Raw genomic sequence first — 12,772 nt, forward strand, 5'->3', positions numbered from 1 at the left:
CCACCAGGGAAGCCCCGCAGGGACCTGCTTCTCTTTATCCTGAATACTTTAGGCTAAACCAAATCCTTTCTGGAACAAGATGGGAAGGAAGGAAGGGAGAAAGGGAGGACGAGAGAGAGGGAGGAAGAGGGGGAGAGGGAGGGAAAGAGGGAGGGAAAGAAGGGAGGAAAAGGGAAAGAAATGAGAAGGAGGGAGGTCAGCTAGCTGGTTAGTGGTTGGGTAGTAGCTGGCTGGTCAGTTAGTCAAACCCTAACAGGGATCTTGCCTGTGGCTCTGGGACAGAGGATGGCTGAGAGCCTCTCAGGGAGAGTAGAGGGAGGGCAGGGGGGACCACACCCCTTGGCAGCACACAGAGGGCGAGGGCACAGCAGTGCACACGAGGAGGGTGCTGGCTCAGAAGGGATGGCTTCTCGGTTCTTCCCGGGAAGATTGCTGCAAACACTGGTGCCTCACCGTTCACTGGACACAGTTGGCCCACGCAGACATCTGGCGGCCCTGGGTGGGCTGGGAGTAAACAGCTATGGCCGAACTACAAACCTGGTTCTGGGGAACCCCTCCTCTGGGTGTCCTGGAGAAGGTGGATACCCCCAAAGCTGGCCCGAAGCTACTGGACTGAAGCAGAACTGGAGCCCAGGAGCTTGGGTTGGGTGTCCCCTCAGCCCTGGCAGGTACTTCAGTCAGACAGACTCCACCTGCCGTAGATTGTACCCCTCAGCTCCTTCTACACACAGCAAGCCCCACTGGACAGCTGGGGGAACTGAAGCACTAGCCTAAGGTCATGCGGTGGCAGGGGCCACCATCACCTGGTTGTGTGCCCCCCCACCAACTCGCTTGGCAGGCAGACGTGTCCTGCTCTGAGCCCCCCAGACCTGTGTGAGCTGGTCTGTTCCCAGTGCCTAGAGCAGGGCCAGGCCCCCCACAGCCCCAGCTGAGGTCACCAAGTGAGCCACTAAGGGCCTGAGGACCAGCTGTCAAGACCCCCTGAAGTGCAGATGAGGAAACTGAGGCCCAGCCCAAGCTCTTCTTCATGGGGTCTCTGTCAGGATCCAGCCCAATCCGACTAGGCTTGGACCCTTGCCTACACAGAGCAGACCCTGCGTCCAAAGCCAGCTGGCCTTCAGCTGACCAACTGGCTAGACATAGGGGCCTGGAAGGAAAAGTCACGCCTGCCAAGACATGTTTAACTTTTCTGCACAATGTAACCTCTCGTAAACAACCTATCTGGAGCTGGGGTGTGCTGTCATTTGAATTGAGTCTGTGTACATGTGTGCACAGACACAATACACATAAGCATTCTTTTCACTTCAAGCTGATTCAAGCAAGCTGATTCAACCCAGTCACCCTAGAAATCCACAACAACAGTAAAGAAGTTCTCACTGTCCCGATTCACAGATATAGAGCAGGAAACACATCACCAAAGAGCCAGGGACAGCCTGGGGTCACCAAGGACCCGGGAATGAGCACCTTACAGCCTCTTTAAAGAAAAAGTCCCCTTGCCCACATTTATCTGAACGGCTGGTTTTCCTCATGTAAAAGAAAGTAAGTAAGTAAGAAATAAAAAGAAGACAACCGTGGAACCTAAAATGCATATTACTAGGTGACAGAAGCCAATCTGAAAAGGCTACATGCTGTATGATTCCAACTGTGTGACATTTCAGAAAAACTACTGGTGTTCAGGACTTGCCAGGGGTTAAGGCAGGAGGGATGAATAAGTGGAATACAAAGGATTTTTAGAGCAGTGAAACTACTCTGTACAATATTATAAAGGTGGATACCTGCTATGATACATCTGTCCAAGCCCATAGAATGTACACACCAAGAGTGAACCCTAATGTAAACTGTGGACTCTGGGTGATTATGATGTGTCAGTGTAGGTTCATCAGTTGTAACAAATACACCACTCTGGTGGGGGATGACGATAATGGGGGAGGCAGGGAGCAGGGGCAGGGGAGTATATCAGAAATCTCTGTACCTTCCCCTCAATTTTGCTGTGAACATAAAACAACTCTTAAAAAAAATAAAATCTATGTTTTTTTAAAAGACAATCCTGACATCTGAAATGGGGTCCCTGTTATCATGGCAACCTCAGGAAGTGGTATTTCTAAAGCACACACTCTATTCCTTTCCCATCCATTTAAAAAGAAAGGAGAAGACTGAGGGAAATCCAGAATTAGACCACGTCCCATTACAGAATCCAACATCCTGCATTTGTTTAACAAATATTCTGGACAATTCCATTCAAGAGCCAGGGACCCTTCAGCAAAGCCAGCCCGGGTCGTCAGCCTAGACCCAGTGTGCTGAGATGCAGGGGGACCCCCTCCTCAAGTCACGCGGCAGCAGTGTTCCATCCCCCAGCCCTACAGCCCTGGAGAAGAAGGAGCACCCAAGGAACCCAGAGAAGTGACCCACCTAGGACTTCACCACCCGAAACGAGAACAAGTCTCCCCTTTTCAGACACCCGTCTACTCACCACCTTCCCTTGAGGAGGAAAACCAAGAAATACGGAAACAAGCAGAGCCAGGGGTTCTCCACAGGCCTGTGCAGCGCCATCAGCCACTCCTGCCTGGGACAGCTTGCAGGAGGGGACCGCAGGCAGATCACCAAGAAGCAGGACACCGCCCCAGGTTCCCACACTGGGGTGGGGCTGGCCTCCTCCCTCTGGGCACGCTGTGCTGTGGGCAGTCAGTCCAGGGTGAGGCTGGCAGGGACCCCACAAACTCGGGGCTGGTGGTCTGGAGTGGCCCTGCCTGCCGGTTTCGGCCCTCAAGGGGCCTCAGTGGCACCCACGGCAGCCTCTTTTCTTCTCCGTCTTGCAGCTGCAGGGAGACGCTGAGCCCTGACAAAGCCCGCCTGCTCCTCCAGAGCCAGCAGGAGGGGTGAGGGGAGTGCAGCCCGCAGCCCGCAGCCTGGGATGCCCACTGTCACCATGGCAACAAGGAAGGGTGTGTGGGGGGGTGGGCGACAGGCTAGTGGGACCTGTAGGGCCAGGGAGTCCATACAGTCATGGGCTAAGGAGGGGGCCCCGGCAGGTTGGGAGGGGCCTTGTTTCTTGTTCTGAACCACCACCCTCCCTCTTGCAGACTTTTTAGAAAGTTCTGAGGCAACAGGGCATTTAAAATGTTTCATCACCACAATGAACCCCCTTTTGTAGTGTGTGGACACTTAATACATGCCTAGGTAAGCATACAGGGAATATGCATCTGCTTAAAGAGTTCTTTGGAGACCATGGGTGGGTGTGTGTGTGTGTGTGTGTGTGTGTGTGTGTGTGTGTCCCACACTCAGGCTTACCTCCACCCTCACATTTTACCCTCACACTTGCCTGCACCCGTCAGTTTGGGGGAAGCTAACTGAAACTTTGATCCTTAGGGCATGTCAGCTCCCCTGAGCCCTGTCTGTGAATGTGACACAGACTTGTTTATTTCCTGTCGCAAACCTGTAAGATGAGTACTGTTATCACGGAGTTTTCTGCCAAGGAAGCCAAGGAGATAAGTGCCCCCCTGAGGTCATTCCCTCTGTAAGTGACAAGCCTGGACTGAATGGCCACGTCACACACTGTTGTAAGTGCCGAAACCACGACCAGCAAGCACTGAGCAGACATAGGGCGTGGGCGTGAAGCAGGCAGCCCGGCCCAGGCCAGCCATCGTTCCTGGCCTGGTACCTGAAGCCTTGAGCAGCTGTGCCTCAGCTTCCCACCAGGTCTGTCCTTCACCCCCCATGCCTGTGATCTCACTAAATATCTTCGTAATTCAATGTCCAAGGCCTTCAAATGCCCACTGAGGTCCCCTTGGCGAGGGACCTGGCAGGACACAGAGGGTCTGAAACCCCAAAGTCTTCACTTCTCACCCTGTGAATTTATCTATACATATACACGTGCAGTAGCATTACAACGCCTTGCAAAGAGAATGTGCTAATATGTTACTTACGAAATTATAAATAAGTACAATGAAGAGAAAACCTTTTAAAGGAAAAAGATGCCCTGAGTGCAGATGAAACCCAGGTTCAAGTCTCAGCTCGCCCCTTGTCTGACCAGTGACCCCATCTTCTCATCTGTAAAGCGGAGATCTTGCTAGTGGGGCGCACTCCAGAGTTGCCGGAGGATTCCATGGGGTGCTGATGCATCACACTTCAGTGCAGGGCCCAGCTCACAGCAATTACCCAGTTAATGCCAGCATGCCAGCGTTTACGTGTGTTTTTTTATTTTCCAACCAGAATCTACAATATCTTGTTTTAGAAAGTGGTTCCCTCACCCCACAGTATATTGCAAACGTACCCCTATTTGTAAATACTCTCCTATAGCCATGTGATTCTTTCTGCCCCAGCCAGCGCTGCTTCCCCTGGGCTGAGTTGGTGGAGAGCGATGGAGAGCTTCTCTCCTGCTGCTTCTCCACCCTCTGCCCCTTCAGCCCGACACAGGGTGGAAATGGGTGGAAACTAGCAATCAAGCAATTTCTCCTTCTCTGATGGGCACCTCTCTCTCCCCTAGCCCTGAACCACAGAACGCACCCAGCCTTAATTGCTTTCATAACACCACGAACAATGACCCATTTTACATGCTCACATGGATGGAGAGATTACTCTGAAGTCAGGATAACACTTGCTGTCCAGACTATGGAGGCCTAAAACCCTCTGGATCTCATGGTTCATCACACGCCCACAGTCTAAGTCTGTCAGGTTGGGCTTCCCTGCAGTCCCACGTTTCTGGTGTGCTCTCAGTTCTCATGTTGGAAAAGGACAGGCAGCGTGGCAGGCATTCTTTGCTCCAATTCCATGATGCCTGTGACCCAGAATGCCAGCCTCCTGGGGCCACTGTCACTGTCAGTGAGGGACATGCACACACACGTGTGCTCACATGTGAGTGACATGCATGCAGTGTCAGGGACAGGAGGTAACACGGCTCTTCTTGTCTCATCCCCTGGAGACAGCTCCAAATGTCCCAATGTGGTCTTTACTGTGCCCGGAATATCCACAAATAAAAACACAGACTTGTGAGCTAGGAAAAATGCCATTGTCTCACTAAATGCTCATTTGCTCCTGAAGTGCTGATGCACAATTGTGTAGCCATTAAAATAATTAGGAGGGTTGTGTAGCAGTATGGGAAAAAAGGCAGAGTCATAGAAACTGAATTACCACTTTGTAAAACCAACTTTTGCAAATGAGGAGGGGACGAAGCAACAGTGGATTGTACAAAAATGGTCTTTTTTCTCATGCTGTTGTGATGAAAACTACGTAATAAACAAAAACCAGGAAAGAAGGGAATTTCCTCTGTTTCCTGAGCAGGAATTATGTTTGACGTGCTTTCCACAGGTGGCTTCATTTAATCATACAAATCCAGGTCTTTTCACCCAAAGCTAGCACCCAGATGTCTCTCAGAGAAGGGCTTCTGTGCAATCTAAAATATCAAAGGGGGCCAGCCCTGCAACATTTCTGGGGTTCAACCCCAAGTCTTTCCCTGGGAGGAACCCCCCACCCCACCAAGAAGGGCCGACCTCATGCAAGCCCGTCCAGATGTCGTCCGATAACTCATTCCCAAGGGGCCTGGACACATGGTTGACTTTTTTGTTAAAAAAAACTTCAGCAAAAAATGGTGTCTTTTATGTAAGGTTTGAGCAGTGTGATTTTCCTGTGGCATGTAGAAAAAATGGCAGAAATACCATAATTCCAAGCATTTATCTGCTGGGTTTAAAAATATCCAAGCAGCTGTCCCGTCAATGGAATGTTTCTCCTTTGCTAACCAGGAGAATAAAGGGCAGAAATGCTTTGTCCCCAGAAAGCATTTTCCCTTGACATGCTTTCTTTTCTTTGCAGCGTTTGCCTGTAAGCTTTTGACATTTCATAGAAGCACAAATCAAAGCTTCCTATCACTCAGCAGATTCAGTCTCGTACCCACTCCTGCCAGCCCCCACCCCATGGGTCTGATCCTGGAGGAGAAAGAACAGGTGGTGGCACCAGTGCATTCCAAACTCCTGTGCTAGTGGGATGAGCTAGCACAACGCACACCTTCAGCATCGGGTGTGTGTCAGACCTGCCGGGCCGACAGCCCAGAAATCAGCCTCGCTTGGACATGCTGAATCAACCACCCAGACACACAGGAACTCTGAATAAACTATTACTGTATATCAAATATAAATTAAATAAAAACTGTTTACTAAATATTTACATACTGAATACGTAATGAATAAGTCGTTTTGAACACTTGGTGCGTGTCAGGCCCTCACATGAGGATATCATCATTTGCCCCCAGAGAGGTGGGCATGATTAATTCCATTCACAGATGAAGACGTGGCAAAGCGTGTAAAATGCCTCAGGAAGAGCAGTTCTGGGTGAGATAGCGGTAAGCGCCTCCTGACTCAACAGTTCAGCCCTCCTTCCTGAGTTCCTGGTCTCACCAACCTCGGCGGGGGCACCAAGGCTGGCCCACCTGGGTCCTATCCTGACAGCAGGTGAGCAGGAGCCACAAACACACCCACACACATGTACACACGCACACACACGCACATGTGTGCTCCCACCCCACGTGCCATAGCGCTCTCCTCAATCTCTCGGTTCCACCACAACAAACCCAGACTTCTCTAAAGGATGGTAACTACGAAACTAGGAGACAAACTGCGCCAGGCCTGTTTTAGGCTCGGAAGGAAGCGGTAAGCCAAACTGACGCAGGAAACCTAGAAGCAGCAGGACAGACACGTCCTGTGCCATCTGATCCTAACAGCCCTGATGTGAAGCCAGCCTCCTAGCACGGCTGCCGGAGGCCAGCGCCTGGCTCCCCTCCTGCCCTGGGCCACACGACTTAAGGCTGGCCAGTCCCCAGTGGGCAGGACCTGGTAAGCCCCTCTCTCCCAGGGAGGCCCAGGCCCAGCTGCTCAACCCATCAGCCTGGGGACACCAGGGTCTCTAAGTAAGAAGCCCTTCCCCAGGTGACTTCAGGAGTGCCCCCACACCTGGTAGCCTGGACCCCCTCCCCTTGATGCCCTTACATTCCATCTGGTGACAGTGGTCCCTGGAGCACGGTGCTGCGGCCTGAGGATGGATGGATGGATGGAGGTGGCCACCACAGCCCAGATGAGGGAAGCCTGTTATGTTTGCTAAGGCCTCATCCATAACATGGGAAAGACGGACACTCTGCGTTGCTCCAGACAGTGCCTCAGTGGGAACGACATGCACACCTTCACAGGAGTTTTGAAGTTCAGGTCTGTGCTTCGCTGCCCCAGGCCCTCCTGCTCCCTTCCCAGCTCTGGCCTCAGCTCCGAGCTCTTGGGTGATGCGTCCCAGGTCTCTGATCCTCTCATTACTGTCTGTGCTGCTGAAACACACAGAGTTTGCTCCGGGCTGGGGGTCCTCTGCCACCACCGCTGACATGTTTTCACCATGAACTTAAACAATGGCAAGTGCAACTTCAGCCACGGAAGTTTAATGCTCTAAGAATATAGTGTTTAAAACCCGGACCAACTCTTCCTTGGAAAAAACAGCATATTCCAAATCTCGATTTTGGACACTTCCTTCACTTAGCCAAGAAGAGCACCAGTGGACAAAGAAGCCCATTTAGACCCTTCCCTGATGTCCCCAAGCTTCAGATTCCATGTGTACCTGCAGGGGGGCTGGGGGCTTGAACCTGAGGGCAGCCAATCCCACCTGGCCTCCAGCTGCCAGCCTTTCACCCTGCAGCCCAGTGCATCTCAGCCCAGTGCAGACCACCTGAGCTCAAACAAACAAACAAGATGGGGCTTGTCAATAGAATTCAGGACTTGACCTGGAGGAGCTCCTACGTGCCAAAGCTGGAATAATTCGAGCAACAAAATTAATGACGGTGTCAGATTTCAACCCCCAGAATAAAATAAATATCCATGAATCTGTACTGATACTAAAAACTGAGGAAGTCGATAAACAAATGCGGGAGAAGAGACAGATCTTCCTTCTAGAATTTCAAGCAACAAATGGAGTTGGGAAGAGGGACACGAGAATCCCCATCAGGCAAACACTAGGAACAAATGCTGTAGACAAAATGTCCCAGTGGAGGCAAAAGGCAATGGGGAAAATGTGAAGAGAAACAGGATGTGCACCGTCTCCCCCAATATACTCATCAACTACGAAGGCAAGGGAGGAACATTACAGCAGAGAAATTTAACCAACTTAACCAAGTGATCAAGCTAATGTAACCAGGGATATGCTGAGTCACAGATGCCCTAATAGGATGCACTAAGGGACCTTCAAGATGGCAGAGGAGTAAGACATGGAGATCACCTTCCTCCCCATAAATACATCAAAAATACATCTACATGTGGAACAGTTCCTACAGAACACCTACTGAATGCTGGGAGAAGACCTCAGACTTCCCAAAAGGCAAGAAAATCCCCATGTACCTGGGTAGGGCAAAAGAAAAAAGAAAAAACAGAGACAAAAGAATAGGGACGGGACCTGCACCAGTGGGAGGGAGCTGTGAAGGAGGAAAGGTTTCCACACACTAGAAGCCCCTTCGCGGGCGGAGACTGCGGGTGGAGGAGGGGGGAAGCTTCAGAGCCACGGAGGACAGCGCAGCGACAGGGCTGCAGAGAGGGCAAAGCTGAGTGATTCCCGCACGGAGGATCGGTGCCGACCTGCACTCACCTCACCAGCCTGAGAGGCTTGTCTGCTCACCGCCCGGGGGTGGGTGAGGGCTGGGAGCTGAGGCTCGGGCTTCGGAGGTCAGATCCCAGTGAGAGGACTGGGGTTGGCTGTGTGAACACAGCCTAAAAGGATGCACTGAGAAGGACACAACATCGTGACTGTGATATTTTGCCAAAATGCATAATCTCACTCCAACCATGAGAAAATGGAGGACAAGCTCAAACTGAGGGACATTCTGTAAAAACAGAGATCGGTTTAATCTTTAATCCAGATCAGAAAGGCAAGGAAAGCCCCAGGTATCATGACAACCTGGGGGAGATTCAGGAGAAATAACGAATGTAGTGTGGGATCCCAAAATAAGAAAAAATGTCAGTGAGCAGTTTGGCAACATTCAGAAAAGTTCTGGCATTTGGTTGATAATATCATTCTATGGTAAATCTGCTTGTTTTGATCATTGTACTATGGTCATTAAGAGTCTATATTAGGGGGAGATGGGTGAAGTGTACTTGGGAACTCAGTAGTAGTGTTTCAACTTTTCTTTAAGTCCTGGCATTCAAGGCTCCTCAGTATGGCTCCAGCCTTCTCTGGGACCAGAAACACATTTTCTTTTTTCTAGTAACAGGGCATTTAGTTCGGCCTTTAGGAGGAAAGCTGTTCTAGTTAAAGTAAGGTCGAGGGCCACACCTTGTCTCCTCGACCCTTCACACCCATCCAGCTCAGAGGCCTGTCCTCAGGGACACCCTCCTGCCCCACCACCCACATGTTGGATAAGACTCCTTGTTGTCTGAGCCCTGGGGCACCCTGGTGGATGCCCAACAGCAGTGACTATCTCTTGACTGTTCTTTGTGCCCACATCTCATCTAGAGAGGCAGGAAGATGGAGCGCTTAGGGACTGTGTGTCCTTGGGCAAGATACTTACCCTCTCTGAACCTCCATTTCCTCATCTATATCATAAGAACAATAAAAGAACCAACCTCTTTTGGTTACTGGAAGGATTAAAAGAGGCAGCACAGGCAAAGGTTTAGTACAGTGCCTCTTATTGGTGCCACAACGATATCATCTCTCCTTGGAGCTGGTGTCCTTGGGACTGTCTGGACGGCACCTAACAACATCTCCCCAGGCCACCATCACAACCCCTTTGAACCTGGAAGTGAATTTAAATAGACCACAGCACATCCTAGGCACCCTGGAGCAAGTATGTGGCCTCACATCACATCACTCCTAACATTACTAAGCTCGCATTCAGATACATCTAGGAGTAAACCCGAAGTGAAAACACTCCAATTTTCGGTTGTCAGAAACTCAGAAACTGCACAAAACCCACCCCCAAGGAGGTAAGGCTGCTTTTCTGAGTGACCCTGGAGCCTGTTTACAAAGCTTCCACAGGCTCTCTGGGGGAGAGTGGGTCCGGAACAGCACTGGGCTCAGAGCAGCCACTCAAAAATTTGTAAAGTCTATTAATATAAAAACTCAGGGCTTCCCTGGTGGCGCAGTGGTTGAGAGTCCGCCTGCCGATGCAGGGCACACAGGCTCGTGCCCCGGTCCGGGAAGATCCCACATGCCGCGGAGCGGCTGGGCCCGTGAGCCATGGACACTGAGCCTGCGCGTCCAGAGCCTGCGTTCCGCAACGGGAGAGGCCACAACAGTGAGAGGCCCGCGTACCAAAAAAAAAAAAAAAAAAAAAAGTCAATATTGGGGCTTCCCTGGTGGCGCAGTGGTTGAGAATCTGCCTGCTAATTCAGGCGACACAGGTTCGAGCCCTGGTCTGGGAGGATCCCACATGCCGCGGAGCAACTAGGCCCGTGAGCCACAGCTACTGAGCCTGCGCGTCTGGAGCCTGTGCTCCGCAACGGGAGAGGCCGCGATAGTGAGAGGCCCGCGCACCGCGATGAAGAGTGGCCCCCACTTGCCACAACTAGAGAAAGCCCTCGCACAGAAACGAAGACCCAACACAGCATAAATTAATTAATTAATTAATAAACTCCTACCACCAACATCTTCTTTAAAAAAAAAATCAATATTAATCCAATTCCTTAACCCAACCCTTTGGAGGAATCAGATAGATGTTATCTATTCTAAAGTGCTTTGTACTTGTCTCAAAAACCAAATCCTACGATGATAGATGCAAGGTACACCCGCAGACTCATTCATTGTATATACTAAGCTATGATATGTTTATTAATGCTTAGCAAAATAAACATGAATATGTCTAAAAAAAAAATTTGTGGAATGAATGATCTCAGAACTCTTAAGAGGTCTCTAGAATCATTTAATTCATACACACCTCCTCTTCATTTCATACCTGTTGAATTATTTTAAATGTTTTTGTTGTTGTTGTTTGTTTGTTTTTAACAATAGCCAAGCCAGGAAAGATTGGTGAAACAGATGAACTAGGGCCATTTGTAACTACAGCAGCCAGCCACTGGTCTAGCCTGCCAACGTGTGCCAAGGGCAGGACATCCCTGCCCTTCAGCTCAGGCACCCCCAACCCTGCACCCCTGAGATTTCTCAGTGAAAATCAACAGCAGCAAAGCTCTACCCCTGCAGCACCTCTTCAATAGTAAACACATCTGAATAAAATGTCTTAGCACCAGCTGATCAGGGTATACATAATTGTGATGCAACATTATAAATAATCTAAATCATGGCAAAGTCTGTATAAAGTTTTTAGATTTAACATAGAATAGGGGGAAAATCCAAATGCAAACCCACAGTTCAACACCACGTTTATGTTGAAAATGTCACAAAGATGGCCAAAAAGGGCTGGGATAATGAATATCCCTCCTGCCCCCAAACAATTTTTCTTCAGAATCTATGCTATTTCATCTTTTTGATGAAGTGTGAGGAAAATCTATGGAAAGACTGTAGAAAACTGTGAATGTAGGAGACAACTAATAATAATTCAAACGATCCTTTTCCATAGAAATAAAAATGAACCTTGCAGGTGGAAGGCAATGGATTTTTGCCCCGTGGACAAATGGCTTTGCACTTATCTGTACATTCACTTGGGCTCCCCTTACTGCCTAAACATATGCTGCTGAACCATTTCCATTGGGAAATTTCAAGGGAGTGGAGGGTGGGGCGGTGCCTGAGCTAGAGGGCTGGAGTGTCTTTGTGATTCTCAGATCAGATCTTTGGCATGTGCTCACTTCATATCTGTGTGAGTCATGTTACCTTTTCAAAAAGTGAAAATTCTCTGAACACAGATTTTAATGAAGTGCCCAGACCTAGCATTTAACTCCACCTGGTTGGGACTGTTCGCCCCCAAATGGGACTATGCTCTCACAATCCCCTGTAGGATCACAGAACCAAGGCCTTAGTACCGCAGGTCCTAAGGTTAACCCCAAGCTTAAAGGCCCAGGGACCCCCAGTCAACTTCCCTTTAGAACACCTATAAATTCTAAGTTGTAGAAATATCTGGAAAGTCTAGAAGAGTAAGGGCATTGGACATTCTGAAGACTGGATCTTACCAAGCTTGTTTTTTGAAAAGGACGTATAAAAACCCATGGTGAGGGCTTCCCTGGTTGCGCAGTGGTTAAGAATCCGCCTGCCAATGCAGGGGACACGGGTTCAAGCCCTGGTCCAGGAAGATCCCACATGCCGTGGAGCAACTAAGCCCATGTGCCACAACTGCTGAGCCTGCGTTCTAGAGCCCACGTGCCACAACTATTGAAGCCCGTGTGCCTAGAGCCCATGCTCCGCAACAAGAGCAGCCGCCGCAATGAGAAGCCCACGCACCGCAACGAAAAGTAGCCCCCACTCACCGAAACTAGAGAAAGCCTGCATGCAGCAACGAAGACCCAATGAAGCCAAAAATAAATAAATAAAATAAATAAATTTATTTAAAAAAACCATGGTGTTTTGATTTGCATTTCTCTAATAATTAGTGACGTTGAGCATCTTTTCATGTGCCTCTTGGCCATCTGTATGTCTTCTTTGGTGAAATGTCTGTTTAGGTTTTCTACCCATTTTTTAATTGGGTTGTTTGTTGTTTTGATATTGAGCTGCATGAGTTGTTTGTATATTTTGGAGATTAATCCTTTATCCGTTGTTTCATTTGCAAATATTTTCTCCCATCCTGAGGGTTGTCTTTTCATCTTGTTTATGGTTTCCTTTGCTGCGTAAAAGCTTTTAAGTTTCATTAGGTCCCATTTGTTTATTTTTATTTTCA

At 49.4% G+C, this 12,772-nt stretch overlaps 1 protein-coding gene across 1 annotated transcript in view; it reads right to left on the minus strand.

The window, feature by feature from the left end:
- The window catches only part of FGD3 (FYVE, RhoGEF and PH domain containing 3), a 64,573-nt gene extending 61,851 nt beyond the window's left edge, over positions 1-2,722 (minus strand). The window contains exon 1 of the mRNA XM_069540794.1: positions 2,471-2,722. The gene's annotated coding sequence lies outside the window, so the exon portion shown is untranslated. The remainder of the gene's footprint in view (positions 1-2,470) is intronic.
- Positions 2,723-12,772: the final 10,050 nt, after the last annotated feature.

The sequence above is a fragment of the Delphinus delphis genome, chromosome 6, assembly GCF_949987515.2.
Source record: "Delphinus delphis chromosome 6, mDelDel1.2, whole genome shotgun sequence".
Lineage (NCBI taxonomy): Eukaryota > Metazoa > Chordata > Mammalia > Artiodactyla > Delphinidae > Delphinus > Delphinus delphis.